The sequence below is a fragment of the Dioscorea cayenensis genome, chromosome 15, assembly GCF_009730915.1.
Source record: "Dioscorea cayenensis subsp. rotundata cultivar TDr96_F1 chromosome 15, TDr96_F1_v2_PseudoChromosome.rev07_lg8_w22 25.fasta, whole genome shotgun sequence".
NCBI classification, from domain to species: domain Eukaryota; kingdom Viridiplantae; phylum Streptophyta; class Magnoliopsida; order Dioscoreales; family Dioscoreaceae; genus Dioscorea; species Dioscorea cayenensis.
The window spans coordinates 15422927-15435376 of NC_052485.1; the positions used below are offsets into that span (position 1 = coordinate 15422927).

At 41.0% G+C, this 12450-nt stretch overlaps 1 non-coding gene and 1 pseudogene across 1 annotated transcript; one reads left to right on the top strand and one right to left on the bottom strand.

Annotated features, from left to right (window-relative positions):
• LOC120277723 overlaps positions 1 to 12450 on the bottom strand; it is a 191977-nt pseudogene that overhangs the window by 117699 nt on the left and 61828 nt on the right.
• LOC120278301 lies at positions 4668 to 4773 on the top strand. The gene has a single exon (XR_005541638.1). It is a non-coding gene; the product is annotated as a small nucleolar RNA R71 (small nucleolar RNA).

Genomic DNA, 12450 nt, shown 5'->3' on the forward strand with positions numbered 1-12450 from the left:
CCATGTATTGAAGGATCTCCACGACACATTAATGCATTAGTTAAGAAGCATAATAGAGGGTTTTGCACTTGAACCGATCGTCCTAGTCGGAACAATATTCAAGTACCACTTTTATATTGATTGCCTTATCTCCACTTTACTTGTGCTTCTCTTTCTTGTCACTTTTATTCTTGTTTACATTACATCATGTTAAGAAAACCATTATTCATCTTTCTCTTGGTTTAGAAACAATTTAAGTATTTTTATTCCCTACTCCCTATGGATACGATACCCACTCACCTAGGATTTATTACTTTGACATCCGTGCACTTGCGGTTTACACGCATATTCGATTGTGTCAACTGTGCAGCCTTCATTATGCAAACCTCAGTGATCTCAGTTTGTAGCACCCCTACTGCACTCTCGAGCCTCTCAAAATGATCATGACCTCGAGAGGGAGAGAACATACGTATTGGGGGTAGCTCCTGTGCTGCAGGAGGTGCCTCGGTCTCCATCGGAGAGGACTAAGGCTCGGGGATAGGCTGAGAACCCTCGGCATCGTCATCTCCTTCCTTTGCTACCTCTGGAGCAGGTGTAGCAAATACATACACCCCAGGGCTGTACATGCACACTAATCCCATCAATCTTAGTGTCTCTATACTTAGGGGGCAGGTACACTCACCTTCTCGGCCCCTTGAATCGTTTCCAAAAAACCCATCCCCAAGATTTGTCTAGTGATATATGGGTATGTGAAAAGTGGTCTTGCCCTGGTGTACTACCCTTGATGCCTCAGGTACTCAGATACAATGTGTCCCAGATGAATCGGTGTGCTTTGAACCATCGAATACAGGTACAGAAGCTCCTGTCGGCTCAGGACGTATGTACTGTCACCACGGTCGTTCACCCACCTACTCATAATGGCCCTCTGTGGTGTCAAGGAGCCAGAATAATCTATCAGCAATTGAGCGTAATCCTCAGTATCTGTAAATGCCTCCTTATACAGTCCCAACCGGATCAAAAAATGTGTAACGGTAATGCTGTAGTGATGTCCAAATGCTCTAAACTATATAGTGTCAACATTGTTGAATCTAGCATAAGAACGCTCAAAAACTCGAATGATGACAGCACCTCGAGTGTAAGCGCACCGATGGAAAGCTCTCTATTCAATAGTAACTATCTCCAACCTCCCACTGAGACAAGATCCTCTACCTTATCTGCCAACTCATCTCTTTGTTGTATATCTCGCAATACGCTCATATCTAGGAAGCGAGTCTGTTCGAACCTAAGCTTCAACCATCACTCAAACCGAGCCTGGTGCTCGGGAATAGCGAACTCTATGTGCTCCGTGTCAGGGGAGTGCTCTCTGAGATGTTTGCCAGCCGCGGTCTTCATCCTAGGTGCCATATCTATAATAATTAAAAGGAAATCGATCAAATAAATTCACAGGATTAATGCTGCAGAAATCCACATGGTCGTGTGGAACCACGGGGCGTGAAAGCCGCAAGGGCACATGCTAAAACTCCAACAATATATGTTAGAATCATTTCTAAACTCTTTCTAAATATGCAATACCCATCTAATTGTAGAAACTAACAAGCATTCACCATTCTAATTGATTAAAATTAGATATGACGAAGAAAAGAGAGAATTAAGGATTACAGATGAAATGAAGTTAAAACCTTGAATTCGGCCGGAAAACTCAAGTAAACTTCTCTAAATCAATGGTGCGAGATCGGGAAAGGGTTTAGGAGTGTTCTATGAGTGATTGGGAGTGTGAGAATGAAGATGAACGAAGGGATTTTAAAGAAAATCCTTGGCTCTTAAGTTTCTGTATATTCACACGTGCTTGTGGAAAATTACCCATGCCCGTGTGACTCTATAGGAGAAACCCACTGGGGCAGACGTACACCCCTGTGTGATCTCGGTATAACACTCAGTGCTTCTGAATGCAACCACATGGGCGTGTGGAAATTATCCACGCCCGTGTGCCAAACCCATAGGGGCAGACGCACACCCCTGTGTATTCTCTGTCCAACTAGAGAAAACTTTCTAAGTATCTCACATGCCCGTTCGATAATTCCACATGGGCGTGGACCTTCACGGGACCAGCTCACAGGGGTAGTGACACGCCCCTATGTATTTACGGGATGGAAGAGAACTCTTCTTCAGAGATCGACACGGGCATGTGGAAATTATCCACGCCCGTGTGGTTATCACAGTGTCATCCATAGGGGCGAGTCCACTCCCTTGTGTCTTCTTAGGAAAAATCTCTATGTCTTTACAGGAAGACACATGCCCGTGCGGAAATTACCCACGAGCGTGTAACCGTCACAAGGTCACTCACAAGGGCGAGTCCACGCCCCTATGTCCTCTCGGGATGAGCTCATAGTAGAGATCCACGGTAATGTGGAAATTCCACACGGGCGTGCGTTTTCTCTGGATGACTTAGAAAAATCTGCAGGTTCTGCAAAAAATTCCTAAACATGTAAATACACTCAAACCTACCTCTATGATACAAAATATACTAGAGAAACATGCACAACATGCTCAAACGACAAGAAACTTCATCAAACATATTTAAGTACATGACAACACCAGATAAACCATATGAAAACCCAAACAATAGGATCTACACATCAAGAGAATAACACTGAAAGCCTTATTCATCCAAACAATAAACTAAACACTAGAAAACATTATAGACTTGGGTTGCCTCCCAAGAAGCGCTTGTTTTAGGTCATTTAGCTTGACGTACCTTGTCTTACCTCATGGAGGCTCATAGATGAAGATTTCCCTCGTATCCATGACTTGGAAGCATGATGAACATAGTCTTCTGAAGGTAGAGAGAGAGTTGTTGAGCTTGTTAGCACTTGAGGGATCGTTATCCCCGTTTCATTCTTGCGTAGACCCAATAGCCTTGGGGTGTTTCTTGTGGTGTCTCCTTGACCGCTTCATATTCTAGAGCATCTTCTTCACAATCTTCTGAGTAGATGGTACCTTCTCCTCTAGACCAAGCATCATCACCTCTTTGTTATCTACTTCTTGGTCTAGCAACCGCTTGTACGGGTCCAGATTCATCATTTCCTACACATATTCATCGATTAGTTCATTGGTAGTGTCAAGAAAATATAGAGTATCATCAAAGTCAAGATAATGTCGCATGGCTTATGCAAGGCGGTATGTAAGCTTGTCATCTCCAACCCTCAGTGTTAACTCCCCACCTTCCATGTCAATAAGTGCCTTGGATGTGCACAAGAATGACCTCCCAAGTATTAAAGGAACATCTACATCCTCATCGACATCCAACACTACGAAGCCTACAGGAAATATGTACTTGCCCACCTTGACAAGCACGTCTTCAATGATTCCCCTCAGATGTCTCACTATTCGGTCCGGCAATTGCAATGTCATCAGAGTAGGCCTAGGCTCTCCTAAGCCTAGCTTATAAAAGAAAGAGTATGGTATGACGTTGATACTGACCCCTAAATCTGCCAATGCCATCTCTTCACCGAAATTGCCAATGTAGTACGGAATCACAAAGCTTACGGGGTATTTCCTCTTATTTGGCATATTTTTTTGCAACACCACAGAATAAGAGGCATCTAAGATCACCGATGCACTCTCCTCCATCTTCCTCTTGTTGCTCAAAAGGTCCTTCAAGAACTTTTCATACCGAGGCATTTGAGACAATGCCTCCACAAAAAGAATATTGACTTGAAATTGTTTGAATAGACCCAATAACTTCGTTTATTGCTTATTATTTTTGTCGTTCTTCAATCTTGAACTATAAGGATTCTTGTCTTGTAAGGTAGGGGTTCCACATCTTTCTCTTTGTTAGCTCTCTCCTAAACCTCCATGACCTCGGGTGCTCCAACATTGGTCTTCTCACTTGGAAGCCTACCCTTGACCTCACGACCACTTCTCAAATTGATAGCCTTCATATGTTCTCTCGGGTTAGTCTTGGTGTTACTCGACAAGCTTCCTTGTGGTCTCTCCGATAGAGACTTCGCAATTTGCCCCACTTGATTCTCCAAATTGTGCAATGAAGCGGAGTGGTTGCGAAGTGTAGCCTTGACCGATTGAAACCATGTATCCAATGATTGCACAAATCTAGTCAATGGTTTCTCTAAGTCGGTCATTCAGGTTTCCAAGCCTAAAACTCGGTTCTCCATGTTTGAGGCTTATTATTGGAAACCTGATGGTGCTGTGGCCTTTTGTTGTCTTTGGTTATTCAAGGAAAAATTTGGGTGGTTCCTCTAACCTGGATTGTAGGTGTTGCTATAACGATTGCCTTAGTTTCTCATTGCATTACCCACAAAGTCAACTTGCTCAACGGACGATGTATACCACCAATGGCTATCGGGCAATCGGACGGGGCATGTCCCCCTCCACATCCATCACAACTCGTTACGGCCACTAATCTAGGAGAAGTTAGAGTGTCTAACTTCTTATTCAATGTCTCCACTTGGGTAGCCAAAGATTTAACCGCATCAATCTCAATGATGTCGGCCACTTTCTTCTTCTTCCTAGCATTCCGTTGGTAGCTATTCAAACCCATTTATTTAATTAACTGCCGGGCTTCTCCAGGGGTCTTACTACCTAAGGTACCTCCTGCTGCTGCATCATGTAACTGTCTTGTACTTGGGTTTAAACCATTGTAAAAAGTCTGAATGATCATCCACTCTGGAAACCCATGTTAGGATATTTTTGTAGGAGTTCCTTGAACCTTTCTCATGTCTCAAATAGATACTCCAATTCCATTTGTACGAAGGAAGAAATCTCATTTCTAAGCTCTATAGATTTTCTAGGAGGGAAATACCGGGCAAGAAAAGCTTCCACCATCTCCTCCTATGTAGTGATTGATGCTCTAGATAATGAGTGTAGCCACTGGTTCGCTCTCACCTTCAAGAAAAATGGGAATGCCCTTAATCTGATACCATCATCCGAAACTCCATTGATCTTGAGCATGTCGCACACCACAAAAAAGTTCTCCATGTGGTTGTTTGGATCCTCATTGGCCAAACTATTAAACTATGCCGACTGCTGTATCATCTGGATGAATGCTGTCTTTAGCTCAAAATTTTGAGTTGTAATCGGGGGCCACACAATGCTAGATTGTGTGCCAGAAACTGAGGGTCTGGCATAATCGGAAATCGTTCTCAATTGTTTATTATATTCTGCCATGTTTTCTGACCCTTCACCTTCAACCTCAGCTAGATTTTATGGTTCTTGCACAGGTTCTTTTCCCTTTCTTGCACATGTTTTCTTCTCAGTGCACGGGTTTGTGAAATTAAAAAACCCAAGGTGAGTGGGGTATCGTATCCACAGGGAGTAGGGAATAAAAATACTAAGATTGGTATTTAGCCAAGTGAAGATGAATAATGATTATGTTGATGAAATGCAATGTAAATAGCAATAATAGAAACAAGAACGTGAGGCACAAATAGGTGTGAGTAAAGGCAATCGATAGAAGTGGGATACTCGGACAATGCTTCCCCTAGTACTAATGTTTCAAGTGCAAGACCAACTATTATGTCTCCTAATTAATGCTTAATGAGTCGTGGACATCTTTGAATACACGGTCCCAAACCTAAGGTCAACTTTGACTAACTCTACACTATGCCCCAGTAAAGAAATCAAACAGTCTCAACACCTCACATTGTGTAAGGTTGCAAGACCCTCAAGGGGTTCCAGGTGATAAACCCTATTCCTATGTGTAGATCTAACCCTTTGGTCCAGGCGAAAGATCCCTAATCACAATTAAGCCCCAGGTGCTAAAGTCACTTCAACACTTCAGTCTATTGCTCGCACAACTAAGCACCAGTGGAGTTCATCCCTTAGCCCTTCACTCTACTATGACCACAAAGAACTCTTGGAACATGGAGGTAGGATAAATCACATCAGAAGGGAAACGGGATGCTCCACTACCTCTTGACTCACCCTCTTGACCCTCTCCAACCTTGCTTTATCTAACCCTCATGGTGTGTCACTCATCCACAAAGGTTACCAAGATGGTCTCTCAACCCTAGTGTCACTCTAAGAGAGAAATCATTCAAAAAGAATTCAAGATTAGAACTCAATTTGAGACATCAATTAAGGAAAGCATAATAAATGGTCAATAAAACAAAAACATCCTAAGGTTTACAAAATCCAAGTACCAAATAGGGGCTTTAGCTCTCCATGAAGCAAGACACAATCAATAATGAAATTGAAAGTAAAAACATGTAATCCAAAGGAAAACACACTTGGGTATTTGTGTTGATGGTCTTGTGGATTAGCCTCTTCTTCTCCAAAGGTCCCCTTGTCCAACCTTTTGCACACCTCGCCGGATCGATGCTGACAAAAGCTCCCCCAATAACCTTCTTCCAAGAGAAGCACGGTGTCGAATCCGTAGGACCACTCCAAAGACTTGCCAAAAGCCTCTCTAAACCCTAACTGATGGTTTCCAAAAAGATGGAGAAAAGTTGGAGAGAAAGATAAAAGATGGCCTCCAAAATCCGGCTAAATCACGGCTTAAATAGGGCTGGAATCAGGCATCCACACGGGCCTTTGGATTTTTCACACGCCCCTGCGGAATTTCCACACAGGCTGTGGAATTTAAACACGCCCGTGTGGATTTACTGGAATTCTGATTTTTTGCCAACTGTGAACAGTAACTGCCACAGTTCATTGCTGCAGTAGCCTACTACAGTACCTCCCCCCCCCCAAACACACCTGATTCCACATTTTTCATTGAGGCTACATAAATGGGCACACGTCTATGCCGTAGATCACGATGCTTCTTTAATAAAAAGCTTCATTAGTAAAGATCTTGCTATCAATGCACAAGTCAAGATACGCAAATGTGACTACCTTCGTGCCCCTCCAACTCATTGTAATTGCTTGAATACAGGGAGGTTGGCACACATTCATGTATCTTTGAACCTAACTTGTGTCTTCGCGTTTGTTCCTTCCAAGATTCCACCAAATAGTGCATTCACGATTTGATTGGGATTTTTTTTCTTAATACTTATCTTCATGTATCTTTGAACCTAACTTGTGTCTTCACGTTAGTATCAAAAATACAAATGTATTAGTGCTAAAACAAGATAAAAGTAATGCTCATCGTAAGAAAAGAATACTTCGTATTACTCATACACAAGCACTTATCAATTTGTTATTAAATGATGGTTTCTTGTTTAGGGGAAATCAACTGTGTATTCCAGAATAATGCTGGAGCCTTACAAATCATTAGGGAGTTACACGTGGGAAGGGACCGGATGCTCCTATTAATTCAATCTTCCTACTTCTAGTGGGGCATGCACAAAGATGTCAAAAAATTCTTTTAACCTAGCCGAATATGCCAAATCTCCAGAGGGGGGGCAACCAAAGCTGGCTTCTATATGCTGCTACTAGTACCCTCACAGCCATGGATGGATATCTGCATGGATTGTGTGCATGGCCTGCCTTAGACTCAGGATGGTAGTGATTGCATCTTTGTTATGGTAGACTGCTTTTCGAAGATGGTGCACTTCATTCCCTACAAGAAGATGACGGATGCTGTTAATGTTGCCCAACTATTTTTTGGGATGTCTACCATCTCCACGGCCTTTCATCTTCCATCATCTCCGACCGAGATACATGGTTAATCAGCCACTTTTGGCATAGGTTTTGTTAGATGGTGAATACCTGACTCAACCTTAGCAATGCTTATCACCGCAAACGGATGGGCAAACTGAAGTCGTCAACTGCTCACTGGGCAAATTATCATGTTACCTTATTGGGGATCATCCTAAAGGCTAGGAAATGAAATTGAGTCAGGCAGTGTTTGTTCAGAACCATGCTACAAATCGTAGTACATGGTTTAGCCCATTTTAGGTGAAGCATTTGGCACTCCCCCGTGGATCCCTCAATTTGATTCCCTTATTAGTAAAGACCTGTATCCATTAGAAGGGTTATGATTTTTAGACAAGTTTACAAGACATTCATAAGACCGTGTGACACGCGTTCGAATATGCGTGTAAACCACAAGTGCACGGGTGTCGAAGTAATAATTACCCCGGTGAGTGGGTAGTCAAATCCACAGTGAACAGGGCTACTAGTACTAACTTCTTCTCTGTTTTCTAACCTAATGATAAATGGAAAGGTGTGGTGATCTAATGTGCAAAGAAGTGAATACCGGAGACGAATATGCAAGGGTTAAATGGATGGAGATCTCAATCAGTAAAAGTGGGGTATTCGAGCAATGCTCCCCCTAGGATTCAGGTATTAGGTACCGAATAAGAAAAGTGTTTCTATGATGAGTAAGTTAAGTCATGGAAATCCAAATATAATCTGATCCGGCCTCCCGATCAACGATACTAGTCCCCTACGAGGTCCAGGTAGAGAAATCACTCAATCTCAACACCTCACACCACATATGACTGCAAAGCACTCTAGGGATTCCAAGAGGTGTATCCGATTCCTAAAGATTGATCCAACCCTAATTCCCGGCGAAGGATCCTAACCCCCTACAAGGTCCCGGCGAAGAAATCTCTCAATCTCAGGCCTCACACCAAATATGGTTGCATAGAACCTAAGGAACGAAGATAGAATACACTCAATCGGAAGGGAGAGGGGACACTCCACTATCTCATGGCTCACCCTCTCAACCCTCTTCAATCTTGAAGTTCTAACTCTAATGGAGACCTCTCTCACATCAAAGTAACAAATCATGCAAATATAATCAACCACAAAGATTAATTAAACAAGCAAGCAATGAGAATACAAGATTAAAACTTAATCAAACTCGCATTAAATAGAAACACTAAGCAAATCCACAAAAGATGAGAATCCTAGGGTTCACAATCCCAAATACCCTCTAGGGTTTTAGCTCTCCATGGAGCAACATACAAAACACACCATAAATGAATGAAAGTACATTAAAACCATAGAAATAAACCGCTTTATATATGAACTGATGGCCTTGATGGAGAGCTTCGACGTCTTGAAGGACCCACTCCGAAGCTAGGTTCACCGGTGGCTTCCTTGATGCTATGACGGAGGAGGAATCGATCAAAGTTGGTGACAAAGCGCCTCCAAAGCTGCAAAGACCTCCTCTCCAAACCCTAGCAGTCTCACCCCTCAAGAGCCGCACAAAAGATGAGAAAGAATAGGGCAAAATGGCTATTTATAGGCCTTCGATCGCGTCTGTCAAGTGCCCTGACGAGCCCGTGTGGATTTTCCACGCGGCCGCGTGGGCTGCAGAAATTTCCACGAGGGCGCGTATCCTATGTCTTTCTTGTAGTAATGTATCTTATTTTCCAATGAAAACCCTAATCCTATGTTTTTTTTGGAATGTCTACTATTTTTGAATCAAAACCCTAATCCTATGTTTTATTATAGTAATGTCTCTTATTTTCCAATTGAAACATTAATCTTATGTTTTCTTTTGAGAATGTCTCCAATTTTTTAATCAAAACAATAATCATATGTTTTCTTTTCTTAATGTCTTACAATTTTTAATCAAAACCTTAATCCGAAGTTCTCGTGTTGCACACCTCCCACTTTTTTCTGCAACATGGTTTATTTTTATGATTTTATTAATTAAAAAACATAACAATAATAATTGAAAAATGAAAGAATAACCTATAATTTTTAATGAAAACCTTATTCATATGTTTTATTTTCATTATGCCTCTTATTTTGGAATAAAAATCCTAATCCTATGTTTTCATTTCGGAATGCCTCTTATTTTTTAAACAAAACCCAATCTTGTGTTCTCTTTTAAAAATGCCGACTATTTTTGAAAAAAAAAAAAACAATAATCGTATGTTTTCATCTAGTAATGTCTCATTTTTTAATGAAAACACTAATCATATGTTTTTTTTGGAAAGCCTCATATTTTTCAATTAAAACCCTAATTTTGGTTTTTCTTTTTAAAATGTCTGCGATTTTTTAATCTAAACAATAATCCTATTTTTTTTTTCATAATGTCTCATATTTTCAAAGAAAACCCTATTCCTATGTTTTCTTTGTGGAATGCCCTAATTACTAAATCAAAATCCTAATCTTATGTTTTTTCTTTTTTGGAATACCTCATATATTTGAATCAAAACCCTAATCGTATGTTTTTTTCCTTTTGAAATGTCTCATTTTTTCAATCAAAACCACAATGCTATGTTTTCTATTCGAATGTCGACTATATTGAGTCGAAACCTTAATCCTAAGTTTTGCTTACGTAATGCCTCCAATTTTTGAATAAAAATCCTAATACTATATTTTATTTTTGGAATATCTACTATTTTTGAATTAAACCCTAATCCTATGTTTTCTTACAATAATTTCTTCTATTTTTCATTCAAAACACTAATCCTATGTTTTCTTATACTATTGTTTTTTTATTTTTCAATAAAAACACTAATTCTATGTCTTATTATAGTAAAGTCTTCTATTTTTTAATCAAAATTGTAATCCTATATTTTTTTTTGTGAATGCCTACTATATTTCAGTCAAAACCCTTATCTAGTATTTCCTTTCCTTAAGAACCAATAGGATTACTATAAGAACGAATAGGATTAGTGATTTGATAAAAATAGAAAAATAGGGGACATTTCCAAAACAACACATACATTTACGGTTTTGATTCAAAAATAACAGAAATTCCCAAAGAAAAACCTAGGATTATTGTTTTGATTCAAAAATAGAAGCCACTACCAAAAGTAAGCATAGTATTTGATAAGTGCTTGTGCGATATGAATGCGAAGTGTTCATTCCTTATGTTGAGCATTACTTTTCTCAGGTTTTTACACTAATATGTGTGTTTTTATGTTACTTTTATGCAGGTAAGGTTGTGAGGCTGAGTACGAAGGAAATAGGCCAATGTGGATCATAATGCACCTATTTTGGAGGAAATCTTGCTAAGGTTCAAACGTGAAGACATAGGTCAGGTGTGAGATGCTAGAGTGTGTGCCAACCTCCTCGCATTCGAGTGAGTAGATCCATTTGGTGGGGCACAAAGGCAGTCACACTCGAGCATTCCGATTTATGCGCATAAGAACGAGAGCTCCACCAACATGTATATCATTGAAGAAGTAAGTGATTCACGATGTAAACGTGTGCCCGTTTACGTTACCCCGATGAAAATATGGAATTGGGAAGTTATTCAGGTCGGAGACTGTAGCAGAGAAATGCAGCAACAACGAAGCACGTACTGTAGCAGCACTATTCACAGCCGGCCGAGAAATCTGAGAAACAGAGAATCCACACGGGCGTGTGGAAATTATCCACGGCCGTGTGGAAATTCCGTACGGGCGTGTGTACCGTCAACGCCCGTGGAGTCGCCTGATTCCAGCCCTATTTAAAGCCGATTCAGCCCCGATTTTGGTATTCTTTTCTCCATCTTTTCCCCAACTTTAGAGAGGGCTTGGGCTAGGGTTTTGAGGGGTATTGGCTAGGGTTTTGGAGAGGTTCTACAGCTCCCACATCACGCATCGTTTGGAAGAAGGTTATTGAAAGAGCTTTCGTCGGCATTGATCCGGCGAGGTGTATCCTAGGCCGGACAAAGGATCCCTTGTGACGAGTAGAGGACTCTCCACAAGACCATCGACATGACCATTGAGGGGGGTTTCTTTATGGATTCATTTCTTTTACATTCGATTTCTTTGATTGTACTTAGCTCCATGGAGAGCTAAACCCCTAGTGGGTACTTGGGTGATTGTGAACCCTAGGATGTATTCGTTTCATTGAACTTCTTTATTATGCTTTCAATAAATTGATGTTTATTGTGAGTTCCAACCTTGAATGCTTGATTGTATGAACATTTCCCCTAGAGTGACACTAGGGTTGAGAGTTCTTGTTGGTAACCTTGTGAGTGAGTGACACACCACTAGCGTTAGACAAAGCTAGGTTGGAGAGGGTTGAAAGGGTGAGTCGAGAGATACAGGAGCATCCCCTTTCCCCTCCGACGTGATAGATTCTACCTCCGTTCCTTGAGTTTTTTGCGGCCATAATAGAGTGAATGGTCTAAGGGATGAATCTCCGCTGGGGCTTAGTTGCGCATGCAACGGAGTGAAGCGTTGAGGGGATCTTAGTATCTAGAGCTTAATTGTGCTTAGGGACCTTCCGCCTAGACCAAAGGGTTAGGTCTATAATTAGGAAGAGATTTATCACCTGAAATCCCTAGAGCTCATTGCAACTTTATTCGAGTGCGATGTTGAGAGGTTATTTAATCTCTCCTCCAATGCATGAATAGAGTTAGGCATAGTCGACCTTAGATTTGGGACTATGTATGTAAGGATTTCCATGACTCACCATTGCATTGATTAGGAAGCATAATAGAGAGTTCTTGCACTTGAAGCGATTATCCTTGGTGAAGCATCATCCGAGTACCCCATCTTTATCGATTGCCTTACCTCCTCCTTACTTTTGCTCTCTTACTTGTTGCTCTTAATTGTTGACAATTGAATCATTGTCACACTTATCATTATTGATATTCCACATAGCTAAGAATCG